General features: G+C 47.6%; 1 protein-coding gene across 1 annotated transcript in view; it reads right to left on the reverse strand.

The window, feature by feature from the left end:
* Positions 1-13,960, reverse strand: part of LOC145358428 (ral guanine nucleotide dissociation stimulator-like) — a 160,531-nt gene that overhangs the window by 121,674 nt on the left and 24,897 nt on the right. The gene's annotated exons all lie outside the window — the stretch shown is intronic.

Genomic DNA, 13,960 nt, shown 5'->3' on the forward strand with positions numbered 1-13,960 from the left:
CAGTGCTAACCACTGTACCACCGTGCTGCCTGATTGGGGTTGGGGATTTAAAGCCTTGGCTTGTTCCGTGCAGGAGGAGGCCATTCGGCCCACCGAGTCTACACTGACTCTCTGACTTACCAAGGCCCACTCTCCTGTCTTATCCTCATAGCCTTGCACATTTAGCATGGCCAATCCACTGAACCTGCACATCTTTAGACACTAAGAGGCAATTTAGCATGGCCAATTATTTTCAAAAATAGTTATTGAGAGATCAAGATTAAGATCCATGACCCATGCAAGAACATCACCATAAGATGTAGGAACAGTAGTAGGCTATTCAGCCCATCGAGTCTGCTCTGCCATTCAATGAATGAATGGCTCATGTGATAATCCTCAACTCCACTTTCCTGTCTTATCCCCATTACCCTGGATTCCCTTACTGTTTAAAAATCTATCTCAGCTTTGAACATATTCAATGATGCAGCCTCTACAGGCCTCTGTGGTAAAGAATTCCACAGGTTCATTACCCTCTGAGTGAAGGAACTCCTCCTCATCTCTGTCTTGAATGGACAATCCCTTACTCTGCGACTCTGCCCTCTGGTCCTAGATTCTCCCACAAGGGGAAACAATTTCTCAGCATCTACCCTGTCAAACCCTCTGAGAAGCCAATGGCCGTAATTTTACCATCCTGCCCGCCATGGGAAGCGGATCTAGTAAGGCGCGGACCATGGAAAGTTCCGCTGACCTCGGGCGGGGCTTTATGGTTTTGCGATGAGCACAGCCAAAAAATCCCACCCTGTCTGTCTCAATAGGGTCACCTCTCTTTCTTCTAAGCTCGAAATAAGTACAGGCCCGACCTACTCAACCTCTCCTCGTAAGAAAACCCCCCTACATCAGAGTTGGGAATTGTGTGAGAACGTTGAGGTGGAGTATGGAGAGGTGCGGTGGTTTAGGCACTATTTGGTCAACATTATAAAACTTGATCAGGTCATCAACACACTTTTGTTTCTAGAATTTGCTATGTGTAAATTAGTTGCTGAGTTTGTACATTAGCACAGTTTGTCATTTTGATATTATTGTTATATTACCTGGGAAGAGCTAGGAACTAATAACTACATGAATTAAATATCCTGGGTGCCAGATTCACCATCGCACTGCCATCATATGCTGAGTCACAATGTACTGTTGAACATATTTAAGGCCTCGGCAGGTTTTGGGTCCTTCAGGGAATTGAGGGATATGGGGAACAGGCAGGAAAGTGGAGGTGTCGCCATGATGGTACAGGCTGGACAATCTGCTCCCGCTCCTGTTTCATGTGTTCTGTACGAGAATGAGTGTGATGCCAGGAACCCAATCCTCACACAGTGTAAGCTTAAAAGGTTCTATTTAGGATGGGGAATGCACGATAATTCATAGAATCTCCGCAGTGCAGGAGGAGGCCATTCGATCCATTGAGTCTACACTGACGCTCCAAAACAGCATCCTACCAAGGCTCACTCCCCCATCCTATCCTCATAACCTCACACATTTCCTGGGCCAATCCACCTAATGAGGTCTGTGGACAGGTTTATGGACGAAAAGGGATTGGTTTAGGTTAGTGGGTCATTGTTGTTTTTTTTTAACTGGTCGGCGCAACGTCATGGGCCGAAGGGCCTGTTCTGCGCTGTAATGTTCTATGTTCTATGTTCTATGCACATATTTGGACACCAAGGGGCAATTTAGCATGGCCAATCCACCTACTCTGCACATCTTTGGACACTAAGGAGCAATTTAGCATGGCCAATCCACCTACCCTGCACATCTTGGGACTTGTGAGAGGAACATAAGAACATAAGAAATAGGAGCAGGAGTAGGCCATCTAGCCCTTCGAGCCTGCCCCGCCATTCAATAAGATCATGGCTGATCTGTCGTGTCTCAGTTCCACATTCCCACCCTCTCCCCATAACCTTTAATCCCCTTGCCTATCAAAAACCTATCAACCCGCGTCTTAAAAATATTGAGCGAGGCAGCCTCCACCACTTCAACGGGCAGAGAATTCCAGAGATTCACCACCCTTTGAGTGAAGAAGTTCCTCCTCAACTCTGTTCTAAACCGCCCCCCCTTTATCTTGAGGCTGTGCCCTCTAGTCCTACTGTCCTTTCTGAGCGGGAAGAGCCTCTCCACCTCTATCCTATCCATCCCATTCATCATCTTATACGTCTCAATGAGATCTCCCCTCATTCTTCTAAACTCTAATGAGTACAAGCCTAATTTATTCAGCCTCTCCTCATAGTTCAACCCCCTCAACTCCGGTATCAGCCTAGTAAACCTCCTCTGCACTCCCTCCAAGGCCAAAATATCCTTGCGTAAGTGCAGCGACCAAAACTGCACACACTACTCCAGCTGCGGCCTCACCAGTGCCCTATACAGCCGCAGCAAGACCTCCCTACTTTTATATTCAATCCCTCCCCCATTTGCCTTCCTGACCACCTGCTGCACTTGTAGGCTGGGTTTTTGTGACTCATGCACAAGGACCCCGAGGTCCCTCTGCACCGTCGCATGCTGCAGTTTTTCACCATGTAAATAATAGTCTTTCCTACCATTATTCCTACCAAAGTGGACAACCTCACATTTGCCAACATTAAATTCCATTTGCCAGTTCCTGGCCCATTCGCCCAGCCTATCTAGATCCTTCTGCAGACTCTCCACACCCTCTGCACAATTTGCCTTTCCACCAATCTTGGTGTCATCAGCAAATTTCGACACCATACACTCGGTTCCCTCCTCCAGATCATCTATATAAATGGTAAATAGCTGAGGCCCCAGCACTGACCCCTGGGGCACTCCACTAGTCACCAACCGCCAATTCGATAGCACCCATTGACCCCCATTCTCTGCCTCCTATTTGACAACCAATCCTCTATCCACGCTAACACCCTACCCCCAACTCCATGCCCCCTGACCTTCTGTAATAACCTCTTGTGAGGCACCTTATCAAACGCCTTCTGAAAATCAAGAAACACCACATCTACCGGCTCTCCTCTATCCACCGCCCTAGACACATCCTCATAGAACTCCAGTAAATTTGTCAGACACGACTTCCCCTTAACGAAACCGTGTTGCGTCTGCTCTATCAAACAATTCTCCTCAAGATGCCTCGCTATTTTCTCCTTGATCACGGATTCTAACATTTTACCTACAACAGACGTTAAACTAACCAGCCTATAATTCCCTGCCTTTTGCCTGCCACCCTTCTTAAACAACGGTGCAACATTAGCCGTTTTCCAATCTTCCGGCACATCCCCGGAATCCAGCGACGTTTGGAAAATAATCACCAAGGCATCCACTATCTCCTCCGCCATTTCTTTCAGAACCCTTGGATGCATTCCATCCGGTCCTGGGGACTTGTCCACAATCAGTCCCTCCAGTCTGTTGAGCACTGTCTCTCTAGTAACAATAATGTCATTCAGGCCCTCCAGTCCTACCACCTTTCCATCGCTAACACCCGACAAATTATTCACGTCCTCCTCCGTGAAACCGGCGCACACAGAGAAAACACGTGCAGACATGGGGAGAATGTGCAAACCCCACGCAGACAGTAACCCAAGGCTGGACTTGAACTCAGGTCTCTGGTGCTGTGAGGCAGCAGCGCTAACCACTGTGCCACCGACGAGCAATGTGAACATGTCAAGATGGGATGGGCTGGTGAGGCCTTTTCCCACATTATTTTCTGCCCATCAGCAACCATCAATGACGCCAAAAAACATCAGGCTTGGAGCCTTCCAGCCTTGTCTGAGCCTGTGCTACGTTGGTTGACGATGTTTTTACCCCGAGGCAGCCACCCACACCCGTTCTGAAAATGTTTCCACAGAGCGGGCACACTGTTACAGTCAGTGCAAGTATCTCATCTTTCTGCAGAAGTGCAGAATCGCTTTATTTATTTCCATTACTCTATTTGAAATGATCTATGATGACTCATTTCCCTCGGAATTTATACAGCCTCAGGTATCTATGCCAAAAAACACCGCGGGACAGAAACCAACTTATTTACCTCGATACTATATTTCCACGGCAAGGATTCAGAGAACAACCTATAATAACATGCCAATCATACCAAAGACATCCATCACTGCAGAAATGGCATTAAGGCACTAGAACATTGTATTCTCCTCATAACTAGGTGGATATCAATAAAGATTTCTAACAGTAAACTTAACCGCTTTGACACAGGATAGAATTCATCATCAAGTAAAGCTCTTAAAAGCGACACTGTCCCTGGGGTAAAGAATATTGAAGATACCCGGGTAGCCCTTCTACAGGGTGTTAATGTTCAATACCCCAAGCCGCCTTCAGAGAGGTTTTCAGGGTTTGTATTCGATGATTTCTGTGTTGTTTTTACTGCCCCGGTTCAATGAGGGGAAGCGGAAAGCTTCAAGAATGTAGGATTTCCCCACTTTCATGCTTACTTTTACTTACCCCTGCTGTTTTCTGGTAGTGACCCACACCAGTTACATGGGTACAGACAGCCCTCTTCATGCTTGAGTCTGACCTCCAACTGGGAAGCCCCGATGAATTCCGGGAGCACCAGAAAGGGAAGGAAAAGATTTAACTCACTCCCGCAGCTCCTCTCAAAGCCCCATCCCTACCCCCTGTCTCCACCCCTTCCCCTCATCCGCTCTCCACACTCCCATTCCACCCCGTCCCCAACTCCCCATCCACTTCCACCGTCCCCACCCAGTCTATCCCCATCCCTCTGAATCCCAATCTCACCTAGCCCATCCTTACCCTTCCTTCCCATCCCCATCCCAAGGCAGGATTTGCCAGTCTTGGGGCAAGCACGGCCAAAAAAATCCCCGCCTCCCATCTCCAAAAGTGAAGAATTGAAATCCCTCAAAAGGGGAATTGAATGGGGAGGCGAGTGGTATTGTCATTAGGCTATTAATCTGGAAACTCAGCTAATGATCTGGGGACTCGGGTTCAAATCCCACCACGGCAGTTAGTGGGATTTGAATTCAATATAAAAAAATCTGGAATTAAGGATCTACTGATGATCATGAAACCATTGTCAGAAAAACCCATCTGGTTCACTTATGTCCTTTAGGGAAGGAAATCTGCCGTCCTTACCTGGTCTGGCCTACATGTGACTCCAGAGCCACAGCAATGTGGTTGATTATCAACTGCCCTCCAAGGGCAACCAGGGATGGGCAATAAATGCTGGCCAGCCAGTGACGCCCATGTCCCTCAAATGAATAAGAAAAAATAATGAGATATAGAGACTCACAGTGGTCACTGACGTCTGGGTGTGTTGCTAAAAATTCTGGGAATGACCCTAGTCATTTAATGTGCAGCATGATATTTTTGACCATATTTTGCACATTAATTTACATTTACCTCGTGTTAATCTTCAATAAGAGGCAAAGATAGATCTTGTAGATGATTTTACATTTCGGTCTTTGTACAGCAAGGATTGTTTTGTTTGCTTAAGACTATGAAATCTTCTGCCTTTGTTCTCCAAGTAAGAAGTCTCACAACACCAGGTCAAAGTCCAACAGATTTATTTGGCAGCACAAACTTTTGGAGCGCTACTCCTTCATCAGGTGAGTGTGGAGTTGTGTTCACAAACAGGGCATATAAAGACACAGACTCAATTTACAAGATCATGGTTGGAATGTGAGTCTTTACAGGTAATCAAGTCTTAAAGGTGCAGACAACGCGATCCAAGGCAGCCTTCACCACACACAACACGCAGAATTGCTGAGCAGAAACCGATAGCCAAGTTCTGCACACATGAGGACGGGATCTTGGGTTCATGTCACACTATCTGTAACCCCCCACAACTTGCCTGGGCTTGCAAAATCTCACTAACTGTTCTGGCTGGAGGCAATACACCTCTCTAACCTGTGCTTAACCCTCTCTCCACTCACATTGTCTGTACCTTTAAGACTTGATTACCTGTAAAGACTTGCGTTCGAACCATTATCTTGTAAATTGAGATTGTATCTATATCTGCCCTGTTTGTGAACACAACTCCTCACTCATCTGAAGAAGGAGCCAGACTCTGGAAACTTGCGCTAACAAATAAACCTGTTGGACTTTAACTGTGATGTTGTGAGATTTCTTACTGTGCCTATCCCAGTCCAACACTGGCACCTTCACATCTTTGTTCTCCAAGTGAGACTTCACCGGGGTTGCAAACTTGGTCTACTTAAAACAAAAAGTTACTGAACTGGATAGTAAGACATCGAATATGGAATCAATCCCCAGCAGAAAGGAAAAGGAATGTGATGGTGTACACTCTGAGGGGGTGATGCCTTTTCAATGTTTGTCTGTGCCGGGAATCAAGTCTTCTCCTGGGTCCAACAAACTTCCAGTTATTCCAAACAGCAGCACATGACGGACTTTTCCACTTCCTTACGGAAACTCCAAACACTGACAGAACACAACAGGGCAGAATCCAACCCCACGACACAATAGCAACAAAGGAATTCAGCTCAGTGTGACGCAGGGAATTGGAGCCTGTGTATCAGGCTTGCAGACCCACAGGCACTACATTTCAGTACAGACGGTAGACAGTCTTTTCCGTGACAACACCTCCCCAGCAGATCAAAAGTCCATCGCTGGTGTCAAACTGAGGTTGTTGTTAACGAACACTGCTGGAGCGGAAAAGCTCTGTTTTTGTTAAGTTTAAGCATTAGTTTCACATTAACACTGCAATGAAGTTGCTGCCAAAATCCCCTAGTCACCTTACTCCGGCGCCTGTTCGGATACACTGAGGGAGAATTTAGCATGGCCAATGCACCTAGACAGCATATCCTTCGGACTGTGGGAGGAAACCGGAGCACCCGGAGGAAACCCGTGCAGACTCTACACAGACAGTGACCTAAGCCGAGAATTGAACCCTGGTTCCTGACACTGTGAGGCGCCAGTGCTAACCACGGTGCCACCATACTGCCTCAGGAGCAAACCCAAAGGGATTGGGAACCCCTCAATGGGCAGGATTTTTCTCCTCCTCCACAGTGTGTTTCGTGTGCAGAACCCTGCACACATTTGCGGCAGCATCTCACGGTCCCGCCTTTATCAACCAGATGTAGTAATATTATTTTTAAGTTTTATTTCATGTCTTCTTTTCATCTTATTAATCCATTTTATTACTTTATATTCCTATGCTTATTTTTCCATTCCAAAATCTCACCTCCCATCTTGTTTCAACCCCCCCCTTCCCCCTTACACTCTGCATCTTTGTTCTGCCATTTACACATTCTGATCTCTCAATGGACACTATTAGCACCATTCCTAGTCTTTATCATTGTCATTTACATTTACTTTGTCTTTTTGTCTACCCTATCCTTATCAATTACAGCCTCACCCCGATCCTCAGTATAAACCTTGTCCTATTTTTCTTGTCTTCAGCCCCGACGAAGAATTATCCAGACTCGAAACATTGGCTCTATTTCTCTCCACAGATGCTGTCAGACCTGCTGAGTTTCTCCACCATTTTCTGTTTTTGCACTTATTTAACTTATCATAGAATCCCCACTGCGCTGAAGGAGGCCATTCGGCCCATCAAGCCTGCACTGACAGCAATCCCACCCAGGCCCTATCCCCATAACTCCACACTGACACCCTGCTAATCGCCCTGACACTAAGGAGCGATTTAGCATGGTCAATAAACCTAGCCTGCACACCTTTGGAGTGAGGGAAGAAACCGGAGCAGCCGGAGGAAAACCACACAGACACGGGGAGAACATGCAGACTCCACAAAGACAGTCACCCAAGCCGGGAATCGAACCTGGGTCCCTGGCACTGCGAGGCAGCAGCACTAACCATTGTAACAATTGTGCTTAATTGTGACATAAGGTTACAAAGAGCAGGCCATTCGGCCCAGCTGATCCATGCTGGAATTTGTACTCCATGCTGCTTTCAATGCTGTATCCTTCTGACCTTTTCTCTCCCATGTAGTTATTTTGCATCCCCTTAAATGTGCAACATCCCAGTACAGTATTCTGAGTAATCTGAGCTGTACATGTAGTCACAGAATTCCAGAACAGAAAGACTTGAGTCTGTATGTCTTGGACAGAGACTAGACATGATGTTCTGGGCAGAGAACAAATCAGACTTACTCCTCTGTTTTCCAACTAAGGCAAAGTTTGCAATGTTTACTGACATTAAGTGCCTACTTGGTGAAGCTGTTAACATATTAACCACTCAGGATGTGTGATTACTTAAATCTGTTTTTAATTAACCTAACGTTTTAACATTTGTTCATTCTTTGACCTCAGTATTGTGTTTAAATTTTAAATCAGAAGTTTATGACGATTAGTTTTATTGTCGCTGTTTGTTTTAGAATTTGGAGCATTTTAAAGGCAATACAATTTCTAAACACACACACACACACACACACACACACACACACATGCCCTCAAATAAACCAACATGTTCTGAGGGTGAAGACTGGGCCAGATCTTCGAGGCTGTGGGTATAATTGTGTTAGCGAGGCATGGGGAGGGTGAAGCTCCAAGTAGCTTCAGCCAGTTCCACACCCATCACACGTTCCAGTTGATGAACAATACAGAAACAGAGAAGATAGGAGCCAGAGGAGGCCATTTGGCCCTTCAAGCCTGCTCCCGTCATTCATTAAAATCATGGCTGATCGTCCAACTCAATAGCCTAATCCTGCTTTCTCTCCATAACCTTTGATCCCATTCGCCCCAGGTGCCACATCTAGAATGCATTCAATGTTTTGCCATCAACTACTTCCTGTGGCAATGAATTCCACAGGCTCACCACTCTCTGGGTGAAGCTATGTCTCCTCACCTCCATTCTAAATGGTCCACTCTGAATCCTCAGGCTGTGACCCCTAGTTCTGGGCTCCCCCACCATCCCTGCATCTACGAGATTACGGACAGTTATCTCAGTAAGATAACTGGCTGTAATTTCCCGAGAATCACTTGTCCCTCAACTGAGCCTCAGTGAAACGTACTGGGCAAAACCTTCCGGCTCTTCAAGCTGGCGGGATCCCAGATGAGGCAGCACAGTGGTTGGCACCTCTGTCTCACAGCGCCAGGGACCCAGATTCAAATCCTGGTTTGGGTCACTGTCTGTGTGGATTCTGCACGTTCTCCCAGTGTCTGCCTGGGTTTCCTCCGGGTACTCCGGTCTCCTCCCACAGTCAGAAAGACGTGCTGGTTAGGGTGCATTGGCCACGTTAAATTCTCCCTCAGTGTACCCGATCAGGCGCCGGAGTGTGGAGTGAAAACTTCATTGCAGTGTTAATGCAAGCCCTACTTCTCTCACTAATAAATGAACTCTGCTTTATTTGAGAAACTTTATCTTTCAGTCCTGGCATTAGCTCATCCCTGCCGCATGTTTCCCAGCCGTGTGGGGTGGAATCAATGGGAAATCCCAGAAGATCCCACCATGTGATGGACTGGGCTACGTTCACAATCCTTTGTTCTTAAAAGCTGGTAGTTCATGTGTCTCTCACCCTGGCTGATTCACCCCCCCCCTTCTCTCCGCTTTGGCTTCATGTTTGGGATGGGCCCTGTGCCATAAATTGCTGGGGGGGGGGGTGGAGGGGAAGGAGGGGGTAGTGTGAATGGGAGTGAGGGGAGGGGGTTGGGGGCGGAATGGGGGAGATGCCAGTTCTGCAAGTAGAAGTATGGTTTGAAACCTGACCTGCCCAGGAAACTGGGGTGAGTGTGTATGGGGGGGGGGGACGTTCTCGGGGAGATTTTGGATCTGGCACCTGCTTTTACGCACCGCCTAGTGCCAATTATCACTGAATTCAGTTAAGAATAAAATCACAGAATCTCCCAGCACAGAAGAGACCTTTCGGCCCATCGAGTCTGCACTAACACCTAAGAAGAACCTACCCAATCCCATTTACCAGCACTAGGCCCTGAATGTCATGAGGTGCCAAGTGCTCACCCAGGTACTTTTTAAAGGATGTGAGACATCCCACCTCTAGCACCCTCCCAGTGCATTCCAAACCCTCACTACCTCCAGGTAGAAAGATTTTTCCTCATATCTCCCCCAACCCTCACCTTGAATCCATGACCACTCATATCTAACCTTCAGCTAAAGGGAACAGTTGCTCCCTATCCACTCTGTCCCTGTCCCTCATAATCTTGTACACCTCAGTCAGGTCACCCCCCTCAGTCTTCTCTGCTCCAATGAAAACAACCTCAGCTTATCCAGCCTCCCTACACAGCTGAACCAGTCCAGCTCAGCAACATGCTGGTGAACCTCCTCCATACCTCCTCCAGTGCAAACACATCCCTCCCATAGTCAAGAAGCTGCAGTCACAAATTCAACTCATTGCTCCCCACCCACCTCCAACTCTGAGGCAGCTTAGGTTAACGTCAGGGCTCAGATATCTGTTAATGTGGTTACCCTGCAGTGTGAAATCATCACACTTTTAAACACAATTGCTGCAGCATAACCCTCAGATCGCACACAAAGATTTACAAGTTTAATTGGCCATGTTAAATTGCCTCTTGGGGGGACTAGCTAGGTAAATGCATGGGGGTTATCGGGATAGGCCTGGGTTGGGTCGTGGCTGGTGCAATCTCGACGGGCTGAATAGCCTCCTTCTGAACGGTAGGATTCTATGATCTCACCAAGTCCTGTGGAATTGTTAGCTGGGGACAGGCTGTAGGGCAGCGAATGGCGACACGGTGGCACTGTGGTTAGCACTGCTGCCTCACAGTGCCAGGGACCCAGGTTCGATTCCTGGCCTCTTGTGACTGTCTGTGTGGAGTCAGCACATTCTCCCCATGTCTGCGTGGGTTTCCTCTGGGTGCTCCGGTTTTCCCCCAGATGTGTGGGTTAGGTTGATTGGCCATGCTAAATTTCCCCTTAGTGTAGGGGGATTAGGAGGATAAATATGTGGGGTTACGGGGATAGGGTTTGGGAAAGGGATTGTTGCCAGTGCAGGCTCGATGGGATGAATGGCCCCCTTCTGTACTGTAGGGACTCTATGATTCTATGAGTGATGTGACATCCTGGAGGCTTATGTCCCAAGGGCACTAAGAACTCACCAGTGGGCAATGCCCATTGCCCAGATTCCTAAACTGCCAATAAAACAGTCAGTACCTGACTTTAGAATCCCAGTGCAGAAGGAGACCATTTGGCCCATCAGGTCTGGACCGACTCTCCAAAAGAGCTCACACACAAGGCCTTGGTGGCCTCTGTGCCACCGTGATTGAGGGAGGCAAGACTCTCTGCGGTCGTGCAGCAATTAACCCATCAGGTGCTGGCTGCACTTAATTCAGATTTGCGGCAATTGCGGTACTGGAACCGTCCAATTCAGCCAGGTCCTGACCCCTGACCTTTCAGCTCACCCTGCCAAGGAGCACGCAGCAGTCACTCCGATACTGCGTTCCCTCGGGAGCCTGCTGGGAAATCAGACCTCAGGACATCTGGGAAGTGTTACCTCACCCGAGGCGGTATTGTTTTAAAGTCTTCCTGAGGGTTTTTTTAAAAAAACATGTTAACTGTCTGACTAAGGAGGAATGTCAGTGAATTCCACATTGCCCCAGTGATGCTGTGTGGGTCATCTCCAATTCTATTTCTAACTAGTTGTAATAATCGATGTCTAGTTCTCGATTAAGAGTATGGGTGACAAGGTGAACCGGTGGTTTGCGCTGCTGCCTCACAGCTCCAGGGATCTAGGTTCGACTCCCAGCTTGGGTCACTGTCTGTGCGGAGTTTGCACATTCTCCCCGTATCTGCGTGGGCTTCCTCCGGGTGCTCTGGTTTCCTCCCACACTCCAAAGATGTGCAGGTTAGTTGGATTGGCCATGCTAAATTGCCCCTCAGTGTCCCAGGATGTTTAGGTTAGATGGATTGGCCATGATAAATTGCCCCTCAGTGTCCCAGGATGTTTAGGTTAGATGGATTGGCCATGATAAATGTGTGGGGTTACAGGGATAGAGCCTGAGTAAGATACTGGGTAAGATGGGTAAGATTGCAGGTGCAGCAGGTGGTCAGGAAGGCTAATGGGATGCTGGCCTTCATAGCGAGGGGGATTGAATATAAAAGTAGGGAGGTCTTGCTGCAGCTGTATAGGGCATTGGTGAGGCTGCAGCTGGAGTACTGTGTGCAGTTTTGGGCGCCGTACTTACGCAAGGATATTTTGGCCTTGGAGGGAGTGCAGAGGAGGTTTACTAGGCTGATGCCGGAGTTGAAGGGGTTGAGCTATGAGGAGAGGCTGAACAAATTAGGCTTGTACTCGTTAGAGTTTAGAAGAATGAGGGAAGATCTCATTGAGACGTATAAGATGATGAATGGGATGGATAGGATAGAGGTGGAGAGACTCTTCCCGCTCAAAGGGTAATAGGACTAGGGGGCACAGCCTCAAGATAGAGGGGGGGGCGGTTTAGAACGGAGTTGAGGAGGAACTTCTTCACTCAAAGGGTGGTGAATCTCTGGAATTCTCTGCCCGTTGAAGTGGTGGAGGCTACCTCGCTAAATATTTTTAAGATGCGGGTTGATGGGTTTTTGATAAGAGAGGGGATTAAGGGTTATGGGGAGAGGGCGGGAATGTGGAACTGAGCCACGACAGATCAGCCATGATCTTATTGAATGGCGGGGCAGGCTCGAAGGGCTAGATGGCCTACTCCTGCTCCTATTTCTTATGTTCTTACACTCTGTCAGAGAGCCAGTGCAGAATCGATGGGCCGAATGGACTCTTCTGCACTGTAGGGATTCTATGATTTCCAGCAGAACTTCCGACGAGCGGACACGCTGAGTGGTGTTGCTACTTTCTACCTCTGACTCACTGGCCTTTGATCAGGAGCAGCATTCCTGGGTGACGTGCCTGCGCTCGTATCCCAGATTACTGAGCACTGGAACCACTGGTACAGTAAACAGAGTAGCTCTTGCTCTTCCCGTTACAGACAAGGAATTGTGGTAATCCACCCTCAGTTAGTGCTAAGCATGCAGGTGGTGAGAGGAGGGGTAGATCTCAGAATTATAGAATCTCTACAGTGCAGAATCGTAGAATCCCGACAGTGAAGAGGCCCTTCAGCCCATCAAGTCCTCACCGACACGCGAGAAACACCTGACCTCCCATCAAATCCCATTCACTTGGCCCATAGCCCTGAATGTTAAGCTGTGCCAACTATCCCCTGTTAACTGTCGTTCGGGATTGGAGGGGATTACAGGGATGGTTTACATAGACATGGATCTTTGCCTCATTCCAAACCATTATTGAAAATGGCTTAATTTACATTTCCAATTGTGCCTCTGTCTTTAAATGCATCATGGGGGCAGTAACTTAGCCAGGTAGGCCTGTGGTCCGATTGCTGATCCCAACCGGGTGTGTGGCAGGAGCAATATAAAAACAAAAGTCTGCATTTACATAGCACCTTTCATGACCTCAGAATGACCCAAAGTGTTACACGGCCAGTGAGATGTTTTTGAAGTGTTGTCACCCCTGTACTGTATGAAATGCGGGGACAATTTAGGTGTGGGAAGCTCCCACAAAGAGCAACAAAATAATGACCAGCAATATTCAGGGAATGCCAGAGGCCCAAGCTAATCCTCTGGGATTATGGGTTCAATTCCCACCACAACTGCTGGTGGAATTTAAATTCAATTAATAAAATCTGGAATTGAAACGGGGGCCATGAAACTATCATTGAATGTTGTTAAAAACCCATCTGGTTCACTACTGTCCCTTTAAGGAAGGAAATCTGCTGCCTTTGCCCAGTCTGGCCTATGTGTGACTCCTGAACAACCCATGGCCGAGCAAGACGCTCAGTTCAAGGGCAATTAGGGATGGGCAACAAATGCTGGCCCAGCCAATGATCCCTTGACAGAAGAAATAAAGATAATTTGTTTTTTAGCAATTTTTAAAAAATTCATTCATTTGTGGGCTGTGGGTGTCGCTGGCTGGCTGGCATATATTGCCCATCCTGAATTGCCCTTGAAACTGTGCAGCTTGCTAGACTATTTAAAAGGGCATTGCTGTGGCTCTGGAGTCACATGTAGGCCA

Source organism: Carcharhinus amblyrhynchos, chromosome 25 (genome assembly GCF_965287045.1).
Source record: "Carcharhinus amblyrhynchos chromosome 25, sCarAmb.v2.hapA, whole genome shotgun sequence".
NCBI lineage: Eukaryota > Metazoa > Chordata > Chondrichthyes > Carcharhiniformes > Carcharhinidae > Carcharhinus > Carcharhinus amblyrhynchos.